The following is a 23,193-nucleotide window of genomic DNA, read 5'->3' on the forward strand; positions in this document are numbered from 1 at the left end:
TCTTGCTTCCCATCTGCAATCCATGAGTCTCCTGTTCGGAAGCAGCATGGCTGGTATAGGCAGCAGTGAGAGCCGTGGGACAGACTGGGGCAAGGCCCTTCCCCAGCAACCAGAGCAGATCTGGGCCAGGGATGGTGACAAGGTGAACCAAGAACTATTTCCATGTGTTTATGCATACAACAGCAAGTTTGATCCAGGATTTCTCAAAACCACTTCAAGAGGCAATGTAAATAATCAGACAGTGGTCAGAGAGTAGAAATGCCCTAAGAAGGAAAAAGCAGCAGCAAAAAGCCATTCTCAGTAACTCCGAGTATCCTATTCGCTGCTCTTTCCCTGCATTAGTGCACTTGCTGCAGTGAGAGGACAGCCTGTTGGAGGGTCATGGCCGGGAGGCCCTCACACTGATCTGTATGTTGCAACAACAGAGCCAAAGTGAGCCCTGACTGAGCAACACTGCCCAAATGCATTGGTAGGTGCTGGGGCAATAGATATTAATGTATGTGGTGATTTATAAATGGAACAGAGAAAGCCTGTGATAAAGAGCCTATTGCAGGTGGAGAAACATGTGAAGAGGTTGCTGTCAAGTTTTCAATGTTGCCCATTAGAACTAAGTGCTTATGAATAAAAACATGTTGCCTATTAAAAGGTATCCAATGAGTATAGTTTAATGACTACAGAAATGTTATGAGGAAGGACCAAGCGAGTTACGGAGTTATGTTTGTCATTTTAATAGTATCTTGAACATTTAAGCCAAAATGCACACTGTTGTCTACTGTATCTCATAGCAGGCTTCTGGTAATATCCCCTGGTTTTGCTGAGAACCCTACACAGCATCCAGAGAGGTACTGATGCCACAGTCCATTGAGTTATATCTCCACTCTGTGTGGAAGGTAGAAGATTATAGATAATGACTTTCTCAACACAGGAACCAGATAATGTTTTCAGACCTCAAACACTGGCATATGGCTTCACAACAGCAGAAAGTTCAATAAATGTCACTGGACAAGCCATGGCACTGGGGCTCACCCCAGCTTCTTCAGCTATGGAAAGAATGCAGAAGTTACAGCCACTGAGTTAAGGGCAGAGGATTGAGTTTTGGCAAGGAATATCCCCATCAAGTATATTTTGCCCTTGCTTCTAACACTGTTTATCTGTTTTAAAGTGCTGTGAAATTTGAAGCCACACATAACAATAAAATTGTGCTGAAAACACATCCATTAACACAGACTGCAGTGATGTCTATAAAGATTTTGCATCATTTCAGCAGTAGTGTTTATGGCATACATATACTTACACAATTTATTTTGCAACAATAGATAGTTAAGGGCTAATAAAACAGAAGTTATCTTTATAAGGTAATAATTCAGTTGCAGATCCCAAGTGCAGCATCCACAAGGACATGGGTCAGTAAATTTCAGTATATTAGACAAACGTGAAATAGAATTAATTTCACCTTTCCTTGCCTCTCCCATTGTGCACAGCACTTCCTCATGCTGAGTTCAGATGCAGAGAGCTGAGAAGCTCAGAAAATACCCAGGGGTCAAGGAGCACTGCATCAGCTTGAAAGCAGAAGGGGTGATGTTGTTAATACTTAATGTTTTCTAAATTCAAGATGCAAAAATAACTCCACATATGTAGACACTAAAAAGCAAGGGGGGGGTGGGGGGGGGGTGGGGGGGGTGAAGAGCTGACTACTTTTTGACAGAATAGCAACAGACTTTAAAAATGAAGAAAAAAAATAACTGAGTAAAATTTAACTGAGTAACTGACTGAGGATCTGAACTGCATTAAGCAGTACATTTGATAGGCTAGATTAAGTAATGGCAAGCCAAGGGTTGCAATTAGCATCTGTTGATGGTGCTCCCTGGAGACAGTAACTATTTAAGAGTTTAAGCAGTGAGCAGAGGCTTTTAAGGTGCTTCAGAAAATCTGTTGTAAATAAGGGAAATACCGGATCAGCAACCTCTGTGATTGCCTGACCTTCCCCATTGTTCTGCCTCCCACGTATACAGCTAACACTCCTAAGGGTGTATTCCCACCCAGAACTAAGCATTTAAAGTAGAAAAGGTTGGCACATAATAATGTGGCTGTTGGGATTTTCTGGCAGCATGGATTCAAAATAAATACCATTCTATTAATCACCTGGAAATATGTTTGATGGTACATTTTGCAGGTATCCACAAAATTCAGGTTCAGTGGCAGTTATTCCAAGGCAATTACAGAAAATCTGCATCTTTGTCTGTTTTACTTGGCTTCAGCTCTGTAGATGGCAAGAGCTATCACTTTAAGACTGAGAAAATATCACTATTAGGAGAATAGAATATTGTGTTGCTGTTTTAACGTGGATAGAGTCATTCATTCCTTAGATAGACTGAAAATAAAGTACTCAGATTTTTTTCCTCCAGAGTGACTACTCTGTGAATCATTAGCTTGTCAACACATATAGTTCAGAGCTAAAGGCAGAAGATAAGAAGCTCACTGGCTTTGGGAGATGAGAAGAGGTGTACTGCTCTGTGCAATACTTCAGTGCTCAACTAAGACAACCCAACAAGGTGACTGTAGACACTTTGAGATTCAACACCATAAACTGAGATGCTGAAATCTCAGAGGTAGGTTTCCATAACTCTCTCCGTGTCTCAAAATCTCTGGTTGCTGCTTCATTATTTTTAATCTTTTGGCATTTGTTCTTTCCACAGCTTAATCCCTGATTTCTTTTTGATAGTGAACCAGCTATATCTTTCCATCTGAGTTTCTCTTTGATGTCTACAGTGGAGTTTTGCTTTAGAAAATAATGCATCTGTTGTCCCAGTAAAAGTTACATAATTCTCCATTTAGCCATACAGTTTTACTCTCTTTTATATTTCCCTGCTCATCGGTATGCACACCATCTGTGCCCCTACTATAACGTTCTTACATGGCCTCCAGGCTTTGTTAGTGGTTTAAAAGTTTTATTACTTTGCCCTTCAGACTCATGTTAATAATTTTCCTCACTGTTTTAAAAATCTGCCCTTTGAAACCTTGCTGTTAGCATGCCAACCACAGAGAAATTCAGTCCACTCACCCCAACATGATATCAATGTAATTGTAAGGCAATGGTAATCAATGGAAATGAAATGGTAGCAAGAACTAAACTCTAATGTTATATTCCACAAAATACAAATGTATTTGTAGAACAGGTTAGAGGGTAGGAGAGCTCTGCAGAGGGACCTTGACAGGCTGAACAAATGGGCAGAGTCCAAGGGTATGAGATTTAGCACATCTAAGTGCTGGGTTCAGAACATTGGCCACAACAACACCATGCAGTGCTACAGGCTGGGATCAGCGTGGCTGGAGAGCAGCCAGGCAGAAAGGGACCTGGGGGTACTGGTTGACAGCAGGATGAACATGGGTTAGTTGTTTAGGTGGGTTGGATTGGTTGATGGGTTGGATGCGATGATTTTGAAGGTCTCTTCCAACCTGGTTTATTCTATGTAATATGAGCCAGCAGTAAACTCAGGTGGCCAAGAAGGCACATGGCATCCTGGTCTGGATCAGGAATAGTGTGGCCAGCAGGAGCAGGGAATTAATTCTGCCCTTGTACTCAGCACTGGTTAGGCCACACCTGGAGTCCTGTGTCCAGTTCTGGGCTCCTCAATTTAAGAAGGACATTGAGACACTTGAATGTGTCCATAGAAGGGCAACAAAGCTGGGGAGGGGTCTGGAGCACAAGCCTTATGGGGGGAGGCTGAGGGAGATGGGGTTGTTTAGCCTGGAGAAGAGGAGGCTCAGGGGAGATCTTTTTGCCATCTACAACTACCTGAAGGGAGGTTGTAGCCAGGTGGGGTTTGGTCTCTTCTCTCAGACAACCTGTGACAGAACAAGAGGACACAGTCTCAAGCTGTGCCAGGGGAGATTTAGGCTGGATGCTAGGAAGAAATCTTTCACAGAAAGAGAGATTTGCTGTTGGAATGTGCCGCCCAGGGAGGTGGTGGAGTCGCTATCCCTGGAAGTGTTTAAAAAGAGACTGGATGAGGCACTTAGTGCCATGGTTTGTTTGATTAGATGGTATTGGTTGATAGGTTTGACTCAATGGTCTAAAATGTCTTTTCCAGCCTGGTTAATTCTGTATTCTTTCTTCTGTACTAACTGCAAAAGAACAGGAGAGATCGCCATGAACACAGGGAAAGAGCTATATACCTGAATTAAAAACAAAGAAAAGCTTTTTAAAAAAGCTCAGTCACTCTCTCTAATTTAATTTTTGAGAGATCTCAGGCAGCACCTACAGCTAATGTATGTGATGGCAGCTGTAAATACATCCTCCAAGTGGTGCTAAAGCCCCTCTCTCTCTAACAATGTGTATTATGATTGCTGCAAATGTACTCTTAAATTTCCATGCTGCCCTATTCAGCTAGGGATGTTTTGAGACTGATTGCAAGGAACACTAGGTCTCAGAGGAGCTGGACAACACCATTTCCTCCAAAGCAGAAATGTTTTGCACTAAAGCTAGGTAACTTTCAGGCTGCAAGAGGAATGAAGGTTTTCTGATTAAGGCACTAAACAAAGAGATGAAAGTGCATCTGCCAGACATTGTATGTATATTCCTGGGCAAGTCACATCACCTTTCTGTGAGTCCTATCTGCACCTACAAAAAGTGGATCATTATTTTTCCTTCCTCAAGCATTTCTGAGAGTGAGAGCCCCTTCAGAGTTGGATTCTTTCCAACCATATGTTTGTGGTGGACCTACCACAGCAGTGTTTTATCTAACTGAGACTTCCAGATGTTATGGTGGAAGAGATCATTAAGGCTTCTACTTAATGTGGTATGAAAAAGAAAAATTGTAAATGATCTTTTTTTCTTTTTTCTTTGCTTCTGTAATATAAACTGGAAACAGGGCACACTGGAATAGCTGGAATTATAACATTTCTGTTGCAAAGAGCACAATCATGACTTCAACATTCTGAAGGAGTTTACTATCCAAATATAGACTGTGTTTATTGCTGTTTTCAAGTCTGTGAACATGAAAAAGAATGATGGAATCAAGAAGGTTGGAAAAGACCTCAGTGATCATCAAGTCCAACCTATTACCTAATACCTAATGCCTCATGACAACTAAACCATGGCTTCAAGTGCCACATCAAATCATTTTTTGAACACCTCCAGGGATGGCGACTCCACCACCTCCCTGGGCAGCCCATTCCAATGGCTAATTACTCTTTCTGTGAAGAACTTCCTCCTCACCTTGAGCCTAAACTTCCCCTGGTGCAGCTTGAGACTGTGTCCTCTTGTAGACACCTGGCTGCAATCTACTTTCAGGTAGTTGTAGAGAGCAATGAGGTCTCCCCTGAGCCTCCTCTTCTCTAGGCTAAGCAACCCCAACTCCCTCAGCCTCTCCTCATAGGGATTGTGCTTGAGACCCCTCACCAGCTTTGTTGCCCTTCTCTGGACACATTCCACTATCTTTCTTAAACTGAGGGGCCCAGAACTGGACACAGTACACAAGGTGTGGCCTAACCAGTGCTGAGTCCAGGGGCATAATGAGTTCCCTGCTCCTGCTGGCCACACTATTCCTGATACTGGCCAGTATGCCATTGGCTTTCTTGGTCACCTTGGCACACTGCTGGCTCATGTTCAGGGAACTTGAGAGACTTCATTCTGCAGACTGATGAAGGAATTAACAATCACTGTTGAAATGCCAACAGCCTTTGCCAGAATAGAGACTACTTTGTCAATACACTATTGAGGGAGAGCACAGCAGAAGACTTCCCTATAAAGTTATTTTTTATGGTGACTGAGTTACTTTCCAATGCCTTACTTAATTTAAATATCTTACTATCTCCTACAAAATCATCTTCATGGTTTTCATTTAAAGGACAATTAACTAAGTTTTTGTCATGTAAAATAAATGCATTTTTAAAAGGAAAATAATCATTAAACATTTTTTTTTCCTTTTTCCCATTTTCATCCAATTCCATCTGTTCAGTTTGCGTTATCACAGTTTCAGTGTATTACTAGTTCTTTTCCATCAGAAATAATGAAATCCTAAATTGAAGCTGTTGTTATTTATACAAAAGGTATTTGCCAACACAAGGCCTTCAGCAAGGATTATTTTAAACTCAGACTTAGTTACTTATCAGAACCACATCAGCTGACTACAAGGTAAATAAATGTAGGCATAAAAATTAGGAAGAAATCAATTCCAATGTGACTTTACTGGTAGCAAGAGGCCAAACCGTTTAATTTGAGGCTATATATCCAAAATTGCGATGAATGTTGGGAAAATGATGACATGATCAACAGTAAATTATTTTTAAAACCATTACCAAACACAAAAATTTGGAAATCTGGTTCATGTGTTTGCCAGGTCACTGCAACAGGTGTTAAGAGTAATAATTGGAGAAGTTTTGAGAATATTATCCATCAAGACCTCCTTTCCTTTTTCTTCTCAATGCAGAAATTGCTGTCTGTTCTTCCTGTTTCTCCAAGTCAAGTCTGTCTTTTGCCTGTGAATGAGCCCTGAGCCTTTGGTTGCATTTTCTCCTCCCAATTCCACCAGAGGCAAACAGGAGCGACTGAGCAGCTGTGTGATTTCTTTGTTGCTGGGTAGGCTTGAACTGTGACATCTCCCTAGATCCTAAATAACAGCAATCCATTTGTTGAGTTCCATTTGAATTACAGTTGCTTTCAAACGGACAATAGTATTTGTTGATTTTTCGTTTATTTCAACTGTGTTTTCTGAAATTAGTGCAAGCTGCCAGCATGGTATGCTGCCATCAAACTAGAATCATAGAATCAACCAGGTTGGAAGACACGTCCAAGATCATCCAGTCCAACCTATCACCCAGCCCTAGCCAATCAAAGAGACCATGGCACTAAGTGCCTCATCCTCTTTTCTTGAAGATCTCCAGGGATGGTGACTCCACCACCTCCCTGGGCATCACTCACATTCCAATGGCAAATCACTTTCTCTGTGAAGAACTTCTTCCTAATATCCAGACTGAACTTCCCCTGGCACAGCTTGAGTCTGTGTCCCCTCATTCTGCTTCTGGTTGCCTAGAACAGATCGAACCCCTCCTGGCTGCAACCTCCCTTCAGATAGTTGTAGAGGGCAATGAGATCTCCCCTGAGCCTCCTCTTCTCCAGGCTAAACAACCCCAGTTCCTTCAGCCTCTCCTCATAGGGGTTGTGTTCCAGACCTCTTGCCAGCTTTCTTGCCCTTCTCTGGATGCATTCCAGTATCTCAACATCTCTCTTGAGTTGAGGAGCCCAGAAATGGACAAAGTACTCAAAGTGTGGCCTGATCAGTGCTGAGATTAAATGCTTTCTCTGTTTTTCTAAGGACCTGAATCTGTGAAAATTTCAGTCTGGTCTCCCCAGCCCCCCATGCATTCTTGTCCTGTTTCCTTTGTCCACATAGCATATGCTTCAGGTCAGGCCAGCTCCAGCAAGCAGCCAAACAGGCATGAGTCTTTCAAATGAATTGCTTCAATAGGGGTGAAATGAGTATTGTGCTATAATGTCGTGCATAGCAAGTACTGTAGTCTAGATATCAATTAGAAAACCACATATGTGTCACTGGCTGTGAGCAGACTGTTTTCTTGCAGTCCAGAATGTCCTGCATCAAAAGAAGTGTGGCAGGCTGAGAGAGGGGATTCCGCCACTTTGCTTTGATAAGAGCTCACCTGGAGTACTGCATTCATCTCTGGAACCCTCAACACAGGAAGGACATAGACCTGATGGAGCAGGTCCAGAGGAAGGCCATGAAAATGATCAGGGGGTTGGAAGATGTCTGCTACAAGGACAGGCTGAGGGAGCTGGGGGTGTTCAGCCTGATGAAAAGGTGGCTCTGGATAGACCTCACAAAGACCTTCTAGTACCTGAAGGGTACTCTCTCCATACAAGAAGTATGGAGAGAGACTGTTTACAAAGACCTGTGGGGATAGGATGAGGATAAATGGTTTCAAACTAGAGAAGAGTAGATTTACATTGGGTGCTAGGAGCATGGTTTTTACCAACAGGTTAATGGAGCACTGGAACAGGTTGCCCAGGGATATAGTTGAGGCCCCATTCCTGGACATACTCAAAGTGAGGCTCAGCAGGGCTATGGGCAACCTGATCTAGTTGAGGACGTCCCTGCTGATTGCAGAGGGTGTTGGATTAGATGACCTTTGGAGGTCTCTTCCAACCCAAAGCATCCTATTATTCTATGATATTATCACATACAAGTCAGCACCTTCCAAGGGTTGGGTTTTGTAACTAAAGCAATATTAAATGATCTTGAGATTAAAGCTATAATTTATTTTCTGATGAGAATATAAAAATGCTTCGAGTTTCAAGACTGACCAAGTAATTGTGTCACTCTGTAAGAGATGCCTATTGGAGTGCTGATGTTCAGGGCATGACTTCACTGAAAGAAAGACAATGTGGGAGCTTCCATATCCATTAAGGCTAAACCAAACCAAACCAAACCAAAACAAACAACAAAAAACCCCAACCAAACCCCAACAACAACAACCACAAAATTACAAAGATTTTTATTAAAACACAGTCTATTTTTATCAAAATGCATATTCATAAAACTCAGGCTCACCTGATTATGCTTTGCTGGTTTTGTTTCTTTAAAATACAAAACACTGTATCCTCCTGATCAAAGCCATGCAATGATGCATCTTAGAAGCAATATTTTGAGATAAAGCTGTGATTAATTCTTCTTCTTCTTATTATTATTATTATTCCTGCAAAACAAATTAAAGAAATCTCCACAATCTCTTTTACAAACTTCACTGTGATTTACATGAATTAAAAAAGAATTTAGCAAGTGGTCTTTGTAATGACACAGTGGCATTTCTGAACTCTCCTAGATGACTGGCTAGGTCTGCTCTGCCTGAGCTCTGTCATGCTCTGACACCAGGATACTGTGAGTTCACTACAGGTTTTCTCTCTGGCAGTAGAAACCAAGATTATAAGTGGAAGAGATGTACATCCACCTACTTTTCCTCACCTGTCATAAAATGATAAACTGGGAACACAAAGCAGCAGTTTCACCAAATGTCCACCTGGACATTGTTCCTTGTCTTACATTTAGCTTATAAACCCTTCAGTGAAGATAATTTCCTGATGTTAGTGTCCAGTGACAACACCAAAGGGCTCCTAATGGCTGCAGCTTTCCTGATCAAACATTCCCAAGTTCACTCTGGTTTATCCGAAACTGCACAAGAAGCATTAGAGATAATCACCACTAAAGGCCCTAAGGTGCTGCTGATCAGACACTTTGGTGGCCAGAGTCCTTGTGTGGCTTTAAAACACAAGCACCAGTTTTGAAATATGAAGCAGCTTTATGAAATTTCCCACCCAAGGACAAAATGAGGGAATGCAAAATTAGATTATTAAAGCTTTACTTTCCCATAACACTTATTTTTTAATAAATATTTCTCTGATACTTGACTTTTTCTCAGACTGAAGCAGAGCAAGAAAGCCACTCTTGACATGAGGGCTGTTTCCTCACTGTCATAGGTGGCTGTCTCTACTGACATCGGCTTACTTTTGTCACCTGTGTATTTGCTCTCCTCCTGTTGAATGTCATCGGCAGCCTTCTCAATCCAAAACAATTTCTGTTCTTTCCAAGACTATTTATGTAACTCAGAACAATTATAAATCCAGCAACGCTCAAGAGGTTAAATTAGTTTTTGAATTATTCTGCCAGAACACCAAACAAAAACTTTGTATTAATTGCTATATTTACTTTTAAGAAGGTTGATTATTCAGACTACTTATTAGATTAATTAACATAAGTTAATTATGCTGACACAGAACACAGTGATTCAGTACTAATAAAAGTGACTAATTAGGTGTGTAATACCTTGATAAACCCTCAGAGCACTTCCTGAAAATAGAATCATATAATCATAGAATCAGTAAGGTTGGAAAAGACCTCAGGGATCATCAAGTCCAAGCTGTCACCCAGGACCTCATGACTACCAAACCATGGCTGCAAGTGCTATGTCCAATCCCTTTTTGAACACCTCCAGGGATGGTGACTCCACCACCTCCCTGGGCAGCACATTCCAATGGCTAACAACTCTCTCTGAGAAGAACTTTCTCCTCACCTTGAGCCTAAACTTCCCCTGGCACAGTTTGAGACTGTGTCCTCTTGTTCTGGTGCTGGTTGCCTGGGAGAAGAGACCAGCCCCACCTGTCTACAACCTCCCTTCAGGTAGTTGTAGAGAGCAATAAGGTCTCCTCTGAGCCTCCTCTTCTCCAGGCTAAAATGGTCATTGCAAAATGAGATTCTGCATTCACTTTTATTTAACAAGATTGATTTGGGCTGCTTTGCTGCCAAAAATGCTTCTTCTAGGATGCATCATTGCATGGCTTTGTTCAGGAGAATGACTGTTAAAGAAATAAACCCAGGAAGACATAGTCAGTTGAAAGTGAGTTTTATGAATTTTCATTTTGATAAAATGAGTTTGTGTTTTAATAAAAATCTTTGCAATAGACATGGCTTGGGGGGCTGGGAGGAGGGGCTTGGAGGGTTTTTTTTTGGTGGGGTGGGTAGGTTGGTTGGTTTGTGGGTTTTTTAAATGCTGACTATAAAAAGACAGGAATAAATTTGAGACAATGGCAATACAGGTAGCAAAACCCAATAAATAGTTTATCAGGCATGATCTAAGAAGTGACAGGAAAGGAATGTAACTTGTAACACAAAGTACGGGAAGGGAACACTTCAAGTGATTAAGTCCAACATAATGAGGAGCGATGGGCTGAAATTTCAAGAAAGAAAATTAATTTGGATTAGACATAAGGAATAAAAATGCCAAAAGCAAGCAGAGTGGAAAGATTTGCTAAGAGGGGTAATTGGGGTCCACTATTAGGAATACTTCAGAGTAGAAGAGATAAAATGTGCCCAGGTTTAATACAGAGAGCAAATCCCACTGTAGTGCAGCATGATAAACTAGATAACTCCTGGTAATGTTTTCTGAGCAATTATTTCACTGATTGATACAGAAAAGACGAGGCACAAATGAGCTTGGTTAAGCTGAGATCTGGTTTAGCAAGTTTTGGAGACTGATTTCCAGAGCTGAATTCCTCCCAGTGAGCCTTAATAAAGAAATGAAGACTGACAAAGTTAATCATGGAAACCTGACAGAGAATGCCAGACACAAATGAGAAGAAACAAAATTCAGAAGAAAATATATCTTCCATAGCCATATGCTCCAGTCACAGTCACTGATTTAATCATCCTGCAGACAAGGATGCTTCATGTGCAGACACTTGTTTTGATGTTTGAGAGCACATAATGCAAACATGTAGCAGTGTGCTCAGGTGGCTAAGAAAACTGACAGCATCCGGGCTTGTATCAGGTATAGTGTGGAACAGCAGAACTAGGGAAGTGATTGTACCTCTGTACTCAGAACTACTTCTAACACTATGTTCAGTTTTGGGCCAGTCCCTACAAGAAGGACATTGAAGTGCTGGAGTATGTCCAAAGAAGGGCAATGAAACTGCTGAAGGGATCTAGAGTACAAATCTTAGGAGGATTGGCTGAATGAGAGGGGGTACTTTAGCCTGAAGAAAAACAGGCTCAGGGAAGACCTTATCATTCTCTGCAATTCCCTGGACAGAGGTTGTAGCAAGGTAAGCATCGATCTCTTCTTCCTAGTAACAATCAATGGAAGAGGAAATGGTCTCAGGTTGCACCGAAGGTGTTTCAGGTTGGGTATTAGGAAAAACTTCATCACTTGAAAGGGTTATCAAACACTGGAACAAGCTGTCCAGAGAAGTGGTGGGGTCACTACCTCTGGAGGTATTTAAAAGACAAATCAAAGTGGCAATTAAGGACATGGCTTAGTGGTGGATTTGGCAGTGTTAGGTTTGTGGTTGGACTCCATGATCCTAAATATCTATTCCACCAAGTCTGCTGTTAAACCACATCCCTTAGCACCACACCTTATAAGTGAGATTCAGCTGCCTCCCTAGGGAGCCTTTCAGTGAAGAAGTTTCTTCTACTATCCAATCTAAACCTCCCCTTGTGCAACTTAGGGCCACAGAGACTTGTATGTGTACCCCAGTATATGGGCTCCCAGAACAGCCCAACAGCTTTATGAGTCCTGAGCAGCACTTCCAAATAGGCATATATACTGAATGCGTATTTAGCTAAGGCAAGCTGTAATTCCCTCTAATTTTTATGGGGTTTTAGCCAAAACCACCCTGGATACCAGGCAGGACATATTAAATGCTTTTCTGGGGTGTGGAATATACAGTAGCTCTATTATGAGCCTGTGATAATTCATGAGCAGCTCCACTCCTCATCTTAATCTGCGGTCTAATTTGGGATCTCATTTTCTTCCACTCTTATGCCTTCTCCCCCTACATTATACTCTAAATAAAATAGGCTCTCAGAATACCAGAATAGAAATAGAAGTCTATAAATCTTTCAGAAGCATTCATAGAGCTGCTCTGCACTGTGGCATGCATTCAACTGACAGCTGCTGCATGCCTTTGTGTTCTCATTCATTAGATATTGCTGTCTGGAATAACATCAGTATAGTGGAATTCTTTATATCCTAATTATCTTTCTGCTCTTTCATTTGCTTCACAAGGTAGATGCTTTGCAGGTATGTTAGGATGAATGTCTAAGATACTGCCCTGGTTAACAGGCAAAACAGGCAGAAAATCAAATGTTCTACAATTCTCACAATTTAAAAGAAAACAATAAAAATCTGAGCAGTAGGTTGGAGTGAGTTTGTTTAGGGGAGGAATTAATAACAGGCATTCAGAGACACAAGGTAATCAATAGTTATATTTCTCTGACTCTCAAAATTTGAAGAATATCAGGTATTTTCTGAAAAGAAAAAAAAAATAGGAACAATGCCAACTGGGTAGCATAAAAGGGTTGTGATTCTAACAAAAGTTGGGAGAAGAAAATAACTTTGTTAGCTTACAAGCGCTGATCTGTCAGCCGTGCCACAAGTTTCAAAGTATGGATGAAAATGTTAGATTTTGGAGGAGAATACTTCCATATAAACTTAATGCTTTGCCTTTATCTAAATACCAGAGAGATCACTATGTCACTTCTGCCAGCAAATGAGAAGCATAAGTCATCCTAAAAAGGTCAGCTTCCAAAGAATCAGAGATGCCTGCCCTGGACAGCAATAGCTGGTGCATTGCACTCTTAATTTCTCTACTCTCCTCACTAATAAATAAATAAATAAATAAATAAATAAATAAATAAATAAAGATCCTCCTTAGGAAAAAGAAGTGTCAGTTAATGATATTAAAATAAGGGCATTTCTCAATTCATGTTTTATTAAAACACCCAGAAGTCATGCCATCCGATTTTAACACCTGCAGGTCTACTCAGGATCTTAGCAAGGCTATGTGCTGTGGTTTTTATCAAGCTGTATGTTGTGTTTGCTATCAAGCCTCTAATGCTATGTTTTCAATTTTGGGGTCTTAAAAATTGTGACTCCTGCAGCAAAACAAATGAAAGTGTTGTTGCTCTTTGCTGCATACTAATGAACACCATTTCCTGCATTGCCTGTCTTCAGGACCTGCAGATCTGGAGACTGTACCTATATCTTTGGGGAAGAGAAAACAAAGATGATGCAGGGTGTATAATTGTATCAGTGAACTCTCAAATGGAGGCAGCAGAGTTAAATACTTCAATACCTTATGCAAAGATTAAAGCTGATGCTTGTTGTAGTCTTTAAATAAAAATAGAGCCTAATTCTCTTCGCTCAAAGTCTACTGTTTGCCTCAGTAAGGCTTGATTTAAGTGCTTGAACTAAATTTTAATTTAGCAGAAAGGTTTCTATGCTGTGGCAGGGAAGGATGAGGCTTAGCGTCACTAAGTCCTAAGAAATTCCTAAGAAATATGAGGTTAACTCTGTTGAATTTTATATATAAGAATATCTACAATATTTATTTTGTATATATACTTATGTATATACATATAAGAATATATACTATATATAAAAGAACATATACTCTATATATATTCATATATAAGTATATATATTTGTGTATATATATATATATATATATATATATATATACACTTACATGTATATACTTAATAGATTCATTCCTGGACACATTTTACGCAGGAAAAATTGCTGAAGTACTGACAGTGGCCACCTGTTTCTCACAGCCCAAATTTAAGCTAGATTGACTCTTTACCTTACTTGCCACAAATGTTAGCATTTTCCCTTCTTTCAGTACTTACAGATTAGGACATTGCTCCATTGCACCATGAAGACTAGAAGTCAAAGGCTAGTAGCAACATAAAAGCCAAGACTCACATTTAATACAGTGAGTGAGCTACAGGACTCTCTGCAGCCTAAGACACATTCACAACTGTGAATTAAGCAAGAACAGGCAAAAAGGAGATGAGACTTACACACTGAGAAAGGATTTAAGCCATGTATGTGATTAACTGCTAACAACTGAATGGCAGAGTAGGGAAGGCACTGACCACAGCAGACTGTTGAGTATATATGGGTCCTGTAAGGATACTTACAATGTCTTTTTTCAGCCACAGAAAGAGTAGAGTTCAAAGGGAGATGTGCAGACTGGGGAATCATAGAATAATAAACCATAGAATCAGTCCATTCTCAAATGTGTATCTAAGCCAGGTATATTGAAAGACCCTCCAGAAAAGATTTTTCTTTCATTAACCATAGTCTCTAATGATCACTGCCTTGATCACACAAAATTTCAAAGCTTGTGTCTTCCATTTATTTATTTGTTTCTAGCACTACATGGTATTTCAGTTCAGTGAAAACTGGTTTATCATTATTTTAAAAGTATCACTGTCATAGCTGACTGACACATGGTGGAATTTACAACACATAGCAGAGCCTGCAAATATATCAACTGTGCTAAAAAGTCTAGGGGCTTCTTTCTTATTGTAGAAATCTCGAGCACAAGCCCTGTGAGGAGACGCTGAAGGAACTGGGGTTGTTTGGCCTGGAGAAGAGGAGGCTCAGGGGAGACCTTATTGCTGTCTACAACTACCTGAAAGGAGGTTATAGCCAGGTGGGGGTTGGTCTCTTCTCCCAGGCAACCAGCAACAGAACAAGAGGACACAATCTCAAGCTGTACCAGGGAAGGTTTAGGCTCAAGGTGAGGAGAAAGTTCTTCACAGAAAGAGTAATTGGCCATTGGAATGTGCTGCCCACTGAGGTGGTGGAGTTCCTGTCCCTGGAGGTGTTCAAAAAAGAATTGGATATGGCACTTGAAGCCATGGTTTAGTTGTCATGAGGTGTAGGTATTAGGTAATAGGTTGGGCCTGATGATCTCTCAGGTCTTTTCCAACCTGGTTGAGTCTGTGATCCTATGCTTCTTTGATTATTATTGAAAACTAAGCTACCGTTTTTTCTTTCTTTTAGCAGAACAGTAAGCCCACCAGGCTTTATAACAACTGAATTTGCTTCTCTTGAAACACACTAATTCTGCAGTGAAAATAATCTACGGGATATTAATATGTGTGCTAGTTGTGGACTATTTTAGCACTCCCCAGCACACAGTTGCCAAACCCTCTGGCCAAAAGCACTGAGACATCAAAGGTCATTCAGGCCAATGATTACTTTTGCCAGCTGGGTGGTTTCTTTCACTTGGCTAATTAATCATGCTCTGCATATTTCTCAGCCTCAGCCTGTCTCAGACAAACAGTATGTGTCATTATTGAGACTGGGTTTATTAAAGGCACAGCAAAGAATGTAATTTGCAGATAATAGAGGAATGCCACTACAAAGGACAATATCACAATATCAGACATTGTATAATCGAGTGAAGAGATAATAGGAATGTTTTGCATGTCTTGGAACTCAGATATTATCACCTAGTGGGGCATACAGAGGAGACAGGTAGATAAATATGGAAATCAGACAGTTTGAAATTGTACAGCTTTGTCAGATTGTAATTTGATTTGTAATAATTTTGCAAAATTACCCTCTTAGTTGGCATATTGTCAGGCTGGCTTTCATAGCCTAACTTAAGAGAGGACAGTAAGATATTTTGAAAGATGGGAGACTGAAAAGTTTAAGATATTAGGGGCATAACAACAAGCAGAATGTCTAAAATTGTGATAGTATTTTGAAGGTATACATCTCCTCATAAAAAAAACTACATATTTCATGGATTGGCAGATTTTATGTGGACATACATCAAAATGCCTATTTGCACTTTCCAAACCACCACCGCATTTCCAAGTTATCTGTTGTTTATTTCGCAGTAGGAGTCAGTCCAGTCTACTCTTATCTTAGCACTCCTTTACTACCGCGAATGCAAAACCAAAAATAACAAACACTAAAACCAAATAAATAAATGCAAATAAAGTTTTAAAAGTCAACTCCTGCTAAAAACTTTCCAGTTAGATCTGTATGCTCAGGAAAAAAAAAGCAGCCTAGAGGAATGAGGTGCCTAGTATCTAACTGTGGCTTGTAGGCTCAGTTTTTAATGACTTGTTTATTCTTTCCTTTATCAATAGGTGCCTTTGTTTTAGAACAATAGCATAAGCTGTACATAGAAGAATATTTGTATTTTGGCCTCTCCCCCAAAAAAATGATTTAAAAATTGGAAAGATTAAATGACAGAAGTGTGGCCAGCAGGTTGAGAGAGATGATCCTCCCCCTTTACACTGCTCTCGTGAGATCCCACCAGGAATACTGTGTCTGGTTCTGGAGCCACTACTGCAGGAAAGATCTGGAGGTGCTGGAATGTGTCCAGAGAAGGGCCACGAGGATGATCAGAGGGGAGGAGCTCCTCTCCTATCAAGACAGACTGAGAGAGTTTGGGTTGTTCAGCTCGGAGAAGAGACGCCTCCAAGCAGACCTTTTTGTTTCCTTCCAGTATCTGAAGGGGGCCTACAAGAAAGCTAGGGAGGGGCTTTTAGGATATCAGCAAGTGAAAGGACTGGGGGAAATGGATCCAAGCTAGAGGAGGGGAGGTTTAGATTAGACATCAGGAAGAAGTTCTTCACCATAAGGATGATGAGACACTGGAACAGGTTGCCCAAAGAGGTGGTGGAAGCCTCATCCCTGGAATATTTTAAGGCCAGGCTGGATGTGGCTCTGAGCAACCTGATCTAGTGCAAGGTGTCCCTGCCCATGGCAGGGGGATTGGAACTAGATGAACTTTGAGGTCACTTCCAACCCTAACAATTCTATGATTCTATGATTTGAAGGCATCTTTCATTCAGGCACTGCTCCCAGGTATGCTGGAGTAAACTCAGGTAATGAAATTAATGTGGAAATCTTACCCTCTTGTCTCTCTCCCAAATTTTGTGGGAGTCATTTAAAATCTTGCACTGTCCTCTAGGATGTGGGACTACAGAGAGCTTGCAGCAGCAGGAGGAAAGATGAGCACTGCTCAGAGGAGGCGGCTGAGGCATCTCAGTAGACGTGACTGGAGAAGGGAAATTTTGAAGAAGGCAGAGGAGAGGTGATGATACTACAGAAAAACAAGCAAAGGAACACATATGCAACAGAGCATATGCCCAGATCTTGGAACAAGAAACAGGGCACAGTTTTAGGTTTCTCTGCTATCAGTTGATAACTGTGAAACTTGAAAAGTATCTTGCCCCTGGCTAAATGTTGCTCTGCTGAGGAGGAAATAGCTGTTCTATCCAAAATTCTGTAAGCTCAGAAAGTCTAGATCTCTGGAACAGAGATACAAACTGCAATAGCCAGATGATTTTTTGTTGTTGCTGTTGTTTCTTTTTTGTTTCTTTTTATCAAATTTCCACTCAAGAAACTAAAAAAAAAAAAAAAAAATCCAAAATATCATTGTTAATGATTAGACAACAATTTGGTACCCTGTATGATTTAAATTTGCCTACTGCTAGTTGCATATCTTGCAGACACAGTTTTTCCACAGGAATCCACCCTCACTAACAGCAATAGATGGTTCTTTAAGTGAATTAGCTATTTTACAGATTTATTTATTTACCTCTGCTGTGAACACATTTGTGTGTATTTATCTATACTATATTTATCATTACTGTCTAACAATGGCCTCATGTCTTGTTTACTCCATGTTATTAAATCCCTACAATGAAAATAAAGCATTATTAATTTCCTCACAGGGTTTTCTCCAGCTATCTGAGTTTTAGTACGCAGTGTTGTTGTGTTCACATAATTGTAGCGGTGGCTGGAATGAGAAGGAACCAAGCCCCATTCAAGAGAAAGCTCTAGACTTTAACTTAAAATGATTAATGTAAACAGATTGCCAGGAATTTCAAATAGAATAGAATAGAATAGAATAGAATAGAATAGAATAGAATAGAATAGAATAGACCAGACCAGGTTGGAAGAGTCCAACCTATCATCCATTATGTCATTTAATAGCCTTGACTTGCTAATTTTGATAATCTCTTTCTGTATAATGTGCAATGCATTTACAGCAGTGGCAAAGAAGTGTAAATTAAGAAGAAATTTGAACTGGTGGTTTGCTTCTACAAGGTGGCAGAGCCAAGCCAGGGCTGCCTCACCAGAGGCAGAGCAGACAGAAACCATGCTGAAGGGGCAGAGCTACAGTATGGTCTCAGAGGAGGGCTGAAAGAAAACCTTTTTCTTGCCACAGAATGGCTTAGAATCATGGAATTATAGAATGGTCTGGGTTGGAAGGGACCTCCAAAGTTCATCTAGTCCAATCCCCTCCACAGTAAGCAGGGGTGTCTTCAACTAGATCAGGTTGCTCAGGGCCCTTTCAAGCATTAGGTTAGAAGGGACCTTAGAGATCATCTGCTCCCACCTCCCAGCCATGGGCAAGGACTTCTTTCAACTAGATGTGGCTGCTCAAGGAGAACCAGAGTTGCTGCTACTGCTGCAACCAGAGGTAGGGTAGGAGATGAAAAGAACAACTGATACTTCAAAGAGGAGTTTTACTTCCGCACAGTCACACTTACTGCCTACATAGAATCATGGAATTATTTTGATTGGAAAAGACCTTGAAGATCATGAAGTGCACCCATTAACCCAGTACTGCCATGTTCATCCCCCAAGCCTTCTCACAGTCAGAGCAGAAGTCAGCTGGTCTTTGCAGGGCCTTGTCCAAGGCAGAGTAGTCAGCAGGGCATGGCTCCTTTGCAATTCTCTTTTTACCCTGCTACTGCTTTGCTGGCCTACACTATGCCTTTTTTTGTTTGTTTTCTGTATGCTTGATGCCAACCCCTTGAACCATGTGAAAAACAATGTACATAATTCTGTGCATGTCACAGTTTTCCAAGTCCTCTGACAATTTTCTGAGTATTAAAACCTACTCATTTTAAAAGGCAATTAGCACTTACCTTTGTTAGTGCATCAGCAAGGTAAGCTTTTCTCTTCCTTATAATATTAGCTGATACAATCATTGTTCTCAATACCTCAGTCCGATTGCTCCCTTTTAAAGAGAACAGTACTTGTCAATCAGCTTTCATTATCTGAAGTGCTTACCTTTCAGCCCTGCTAAATATTTTCCTCCTTGCTTAGAGAGGTCAGTTTGGGACACTACATATATTGGTTTGTTGTTTTTATATTTTGTAATGGTCCAGTTACAAGCCATTTTGCCTCAGGGGTACAAAGAAAACTGTTCATCTAAGGTATATAAAGACATGACATGGGATTGTCAAAAGAGAATAGTAAGGAAAGCTCAATGAAACTTCAGAGGAGTCAGATTAGAATGAGCCAGAGGGAAACAAAGTGGGATGGGGTAGTCTAGGACAGCTTTGCAGAGGAGAATGCTTGGAAAATGTCTTCATGTGTCTAACAGGCATATTTTTGTTTGGATTAGTAGCTCTCTGTTAAATGCATGGGGCATTGGCTTTTTCCAAGAGTACCTCAAGCACAGAATTTCATTTTATTTTTTTCTTCCAAAATAACACATTCAGAACAGAGAATCCCAGAGAGACAATGGAACAAAGAATCATAATCTAAAACTCATTTTAGTGTATTTGAGTTTAAATCGGCAAGACTCACAGTTGGGGCAGATAGCAAAATAACACTTTTGTCATCCTGGTGAATTTGCACAGAGATAATTCAAATAGGAACATTATAGAAAATGATAAGCTTGTTTGTTCCTGGTGAGGAGCAGGGAGAAGTCATCTTTAAGCAAACACAAGGAAAAGGAAATCAAGCAGGGAGCAGAAAAAGAGAGTAGGAGTGTGGGGAGAAAAGGCAAAGGAAGGAAATATTCATCAGCTCCTCAGGAGTATCTCAGATTCAATCTGCTTTCAGCTTTAGTCTGCTAGATAGCCTCAACAATAGTTGTTACTATCTAAGTTCTGAGTAAACTAACCACTAGAGAGTCTGTCTTCTGCCGGTGGTTTTACAATTTACTGGAAATAAAAGAAATGTGATGAGTCAAGACTTTCGATGGCCCCTTCTTCTGGGTATCTGAAGGAGCAGAAGTGGCAAAGGTGGCCTGGACATGGTAAACTCCTTAGGTTAAGCAGAATGATACTCAGTACTGAGTACCACATATAGGGGGACCAAAAAGAGCATTTATCTGTTCACAGAACCACATAATATTAGGGGTTGGAAGGGACCTCCAAAGGTCATGTAGTCCAACCCCCCTGCCAGAGCAAGATCACTTAGGGCAGGCCACACAGGAATGCATACAGGTGGGTTTTGAAAGTCTTCAGAAAAGGAGGTTTGAGTTGGAAGGCACCTTAAAGAGCAGAGAGCAGGATCTACCTGATTAAGAGCAGCTCTGTGGAAAGGAAGGGTGTGCTGCTGTGGCAAAGAAAGCAAATAGGATTCTGGGTTGCAGCAACAAGGGCTTTGCAACAAGAAGGACATCACCAGCAGAGGTAATGAAGTCACTATCCCATGCTACTCAACACTTGCCAGGCCACACCTGCAATACTGTGTTCAGTTTTGATTCCCATTGCACAAAAAAAGCTGTGGATGGGCTGAAAGAGGGTCCAGAGAAGGGCCACAAAGTTGATCAAAGGACTGGGAAGTTGCCATAAGTTATCTATCACTGCCTTATTAGAAGCCCTTAAATGTGACTACTTACAACAACCCCTTGAGCTCTGGACGTAGTACAGAAATCCCTTGCTGGTATCCTGTACCATCCACGTTCGCTGAAGGCATGAGGACTTCACAGTTTTGCCTGTCCACCCTTAGAAGCTGTACTTGCAGTTGCCAGCTTCAGTCCTGGTTTCTAAACTATGCTCAAGACAGATGACCTGCAAAGCCAGCTGTGGAGTCAAGTGAATGCCTAGTGCAAATTGAAGGCTGCAAGAATTTTAGACTGAGTCTCTAAAGAGTTCTGCAAAGCACGTAAGAGCATAGTTCTTGAAAGGCTTTATAAGCTGGTCAAATCATTGTAAATAATCAGCCACCTTTATGTTCTCTATGTTCTCTGTGAAAATTGAAATCCACTGCCTAAAAGATACAGACTACAGGGCTCTTTGAAGAAACAAGTGGAGATTCTGTAACTTATGCGAACTATCTCTTTGTCAAACTTAAGTCTTGAAAACCTTATGAAATGTTAACTGCTACCATTGCTGCTACATTTGCTTGTTATAAATGAAAGGAGAGCATGCAGCCACCAAATTACTACAGTGTGCTGCTTCCTTGCCACACTCTGGTGTTAAATTTTACCCAGCTTTGTTTACTGAGGTGCCACACTGCAGAGAATAAAGGAGAAAACTCTTCCTTGTCCAATTTACTTGCTAGCTTTGTATCTCCAGTGAAGGCCTGATCAAACATAAGCTGTTGCTTGAAGTAGGACACATTTGTTTACTTTCCAGTCTTTTTATGAGAGTGTGTAAATTTATTCCTTCATTAATTCATCTGTTTGCTCATCAATTGGGAGATTTTCTTTTTCTTAAAGAAGCACTCAAGTCTCTCTGTTACTGCAAGGTCTGTAAGTTTCTAAAGTGTGCTTCTGCATGCTGTCATTTTTCAGCTAAACATTGGAATTCCACACTAAATTGGAGAGAAAGCAAAGACTTTAGTCCTCTGAACTGGGAAGAGAAATTTTATTAGAACTATATGAGCAGTCTGATGCAGAAGGTAAGTGAAACATGACCCCCACCAATCTTTAAAGGGATTTTCATTACTAATATCACATTGAAGGAGAGCTCATTTCTCTGTTTGCAGCTCAGGATGCACAAAGTAAACGTGTGCCTAGGAGAGAAAATAATGTCTTCAGTACACACTGAGTCATGGCTCACTTGAAAAGAGAAATAGTTATAGAGCAGTGCCATCTACAGACTATCTTCCTGAATTCCTCAACTGAGCTATGGTTATCTTCAGGCACAGTGTCTCCCAGCAGCCTGCAGTATGTATCTGAATACCTGTCAGGAATGAGCAGAATAAATGCAGTATTTTCCATATTTTCTTCTGTCTGTGGGTCCTTTCTGTCATGCCCAACAATCTGAGGGTTTCTCTGAAGGAGGAAGAGTATTTTGGTTTGCATTTTTTTAAGTGAAATCTCTGAACACCTTCACAGTGCTCTGCAAGCAAGAGTTTTTCATGTGGAAAGGAAAATAATTCTTATCATAACAAACAAACAAACAAACAAAAAATCTTCAGTGGTGAAGAGCTATCAAATCAGTAACATATATCTATGATTTCCTAACAGGACTAAAGGCCTAGGCAGGCACCAAAGCAATGATCATGAAGAACATTCAGAGAAACCAAAAATAACAACTCATCTGTGGAACTTACTGCCAGAGGCCATTGTGGAGCTGGAGTTATCTGAGCTCAGAAGAGTTTGATCACTGCACAGTTGGGTTCAACTGGTCCTTAAATACTATTAAAAAAGAGTAGTCTGAATGCATTTTTTTTCAGGGTAATTCATAAATTTCTGAGCTTCTTTGTGAGTTTTGCGCACTGTTGCTTTTATTTCTTCTCTAGACTTGTGTGTTTGCTGTAGCAGGGACATGATAACCAAGTACAGTGGACTTTCTCCTGACTCAGTGCATCTATTACACCTGTATTTGCAGAAAAAGCCAAGAATGCTTTCAGGCACTAATCCTAATATAATACTAAAATCTGGAATGTAAAGGAATAAAACATTTTTTAAAGGCCAGTAAAGATCTACTGAGCTATAACAAAGATTAAGCAAAATATAGGTCCACTCAGGGAACTTTCTTCACTGGAATATGTGAGAAACAGCTTATATTGTTGGATGTTTCCCAAAAAAAAATAACCAAAAAGAAACCAAGTCAAATGATAGGCTTGAAGGTTGAGAAGACTGCTGAAACAGAAGACATCAAACTATGA

General features: G+C 40.6%; 1 long non-coding RNA gene across 2 annotated transcripts; it reads left to right on the top strand.

Annotated features, from left to right (window-relative positions):
* The first annotated feature begins 2,473 nt into the window (after window positions 1–2,473).
* Window positions 2,474–22,790, top strand: LOC137449601 (uncharacterized). 2 transcript variants are annotated; one of them, XR_010989429.1, is made up of 3 exons: window positions 2,474–2,609; window positions 21,872–21,978; window positions 22,550–22,790. It is a non-coding gene; the product is annotated as an uncharacterized lncRNA (long non-coding RNA). The 2 variants fall into 2 exon arrangements; XR_010989430.1 differs by lacking the exon at window positions 22,550–22,790 and adding an exon at window positions 22,066–22,273.
* The last annotated feature ends 403 nt before the right edge of the window (window positions 22,791–23,193 follow it).

This window comes from Melanerpes formicivorus, unplaced genomic scaffold, assembly GCF_026170545.1.
Source record: "Melanerpes formicivorus ecotype bairdi unplaced genomic scaffold, bMelFor1.0.p_v2 SCAF_30, whole genome shotgun sequence".
Taxonomy (NCBI): Eukaryota; Metazoa; Chordata; class Aves; order Piciformes; family Picidae; genus Melanerpes; species Melanerpes formicivorus.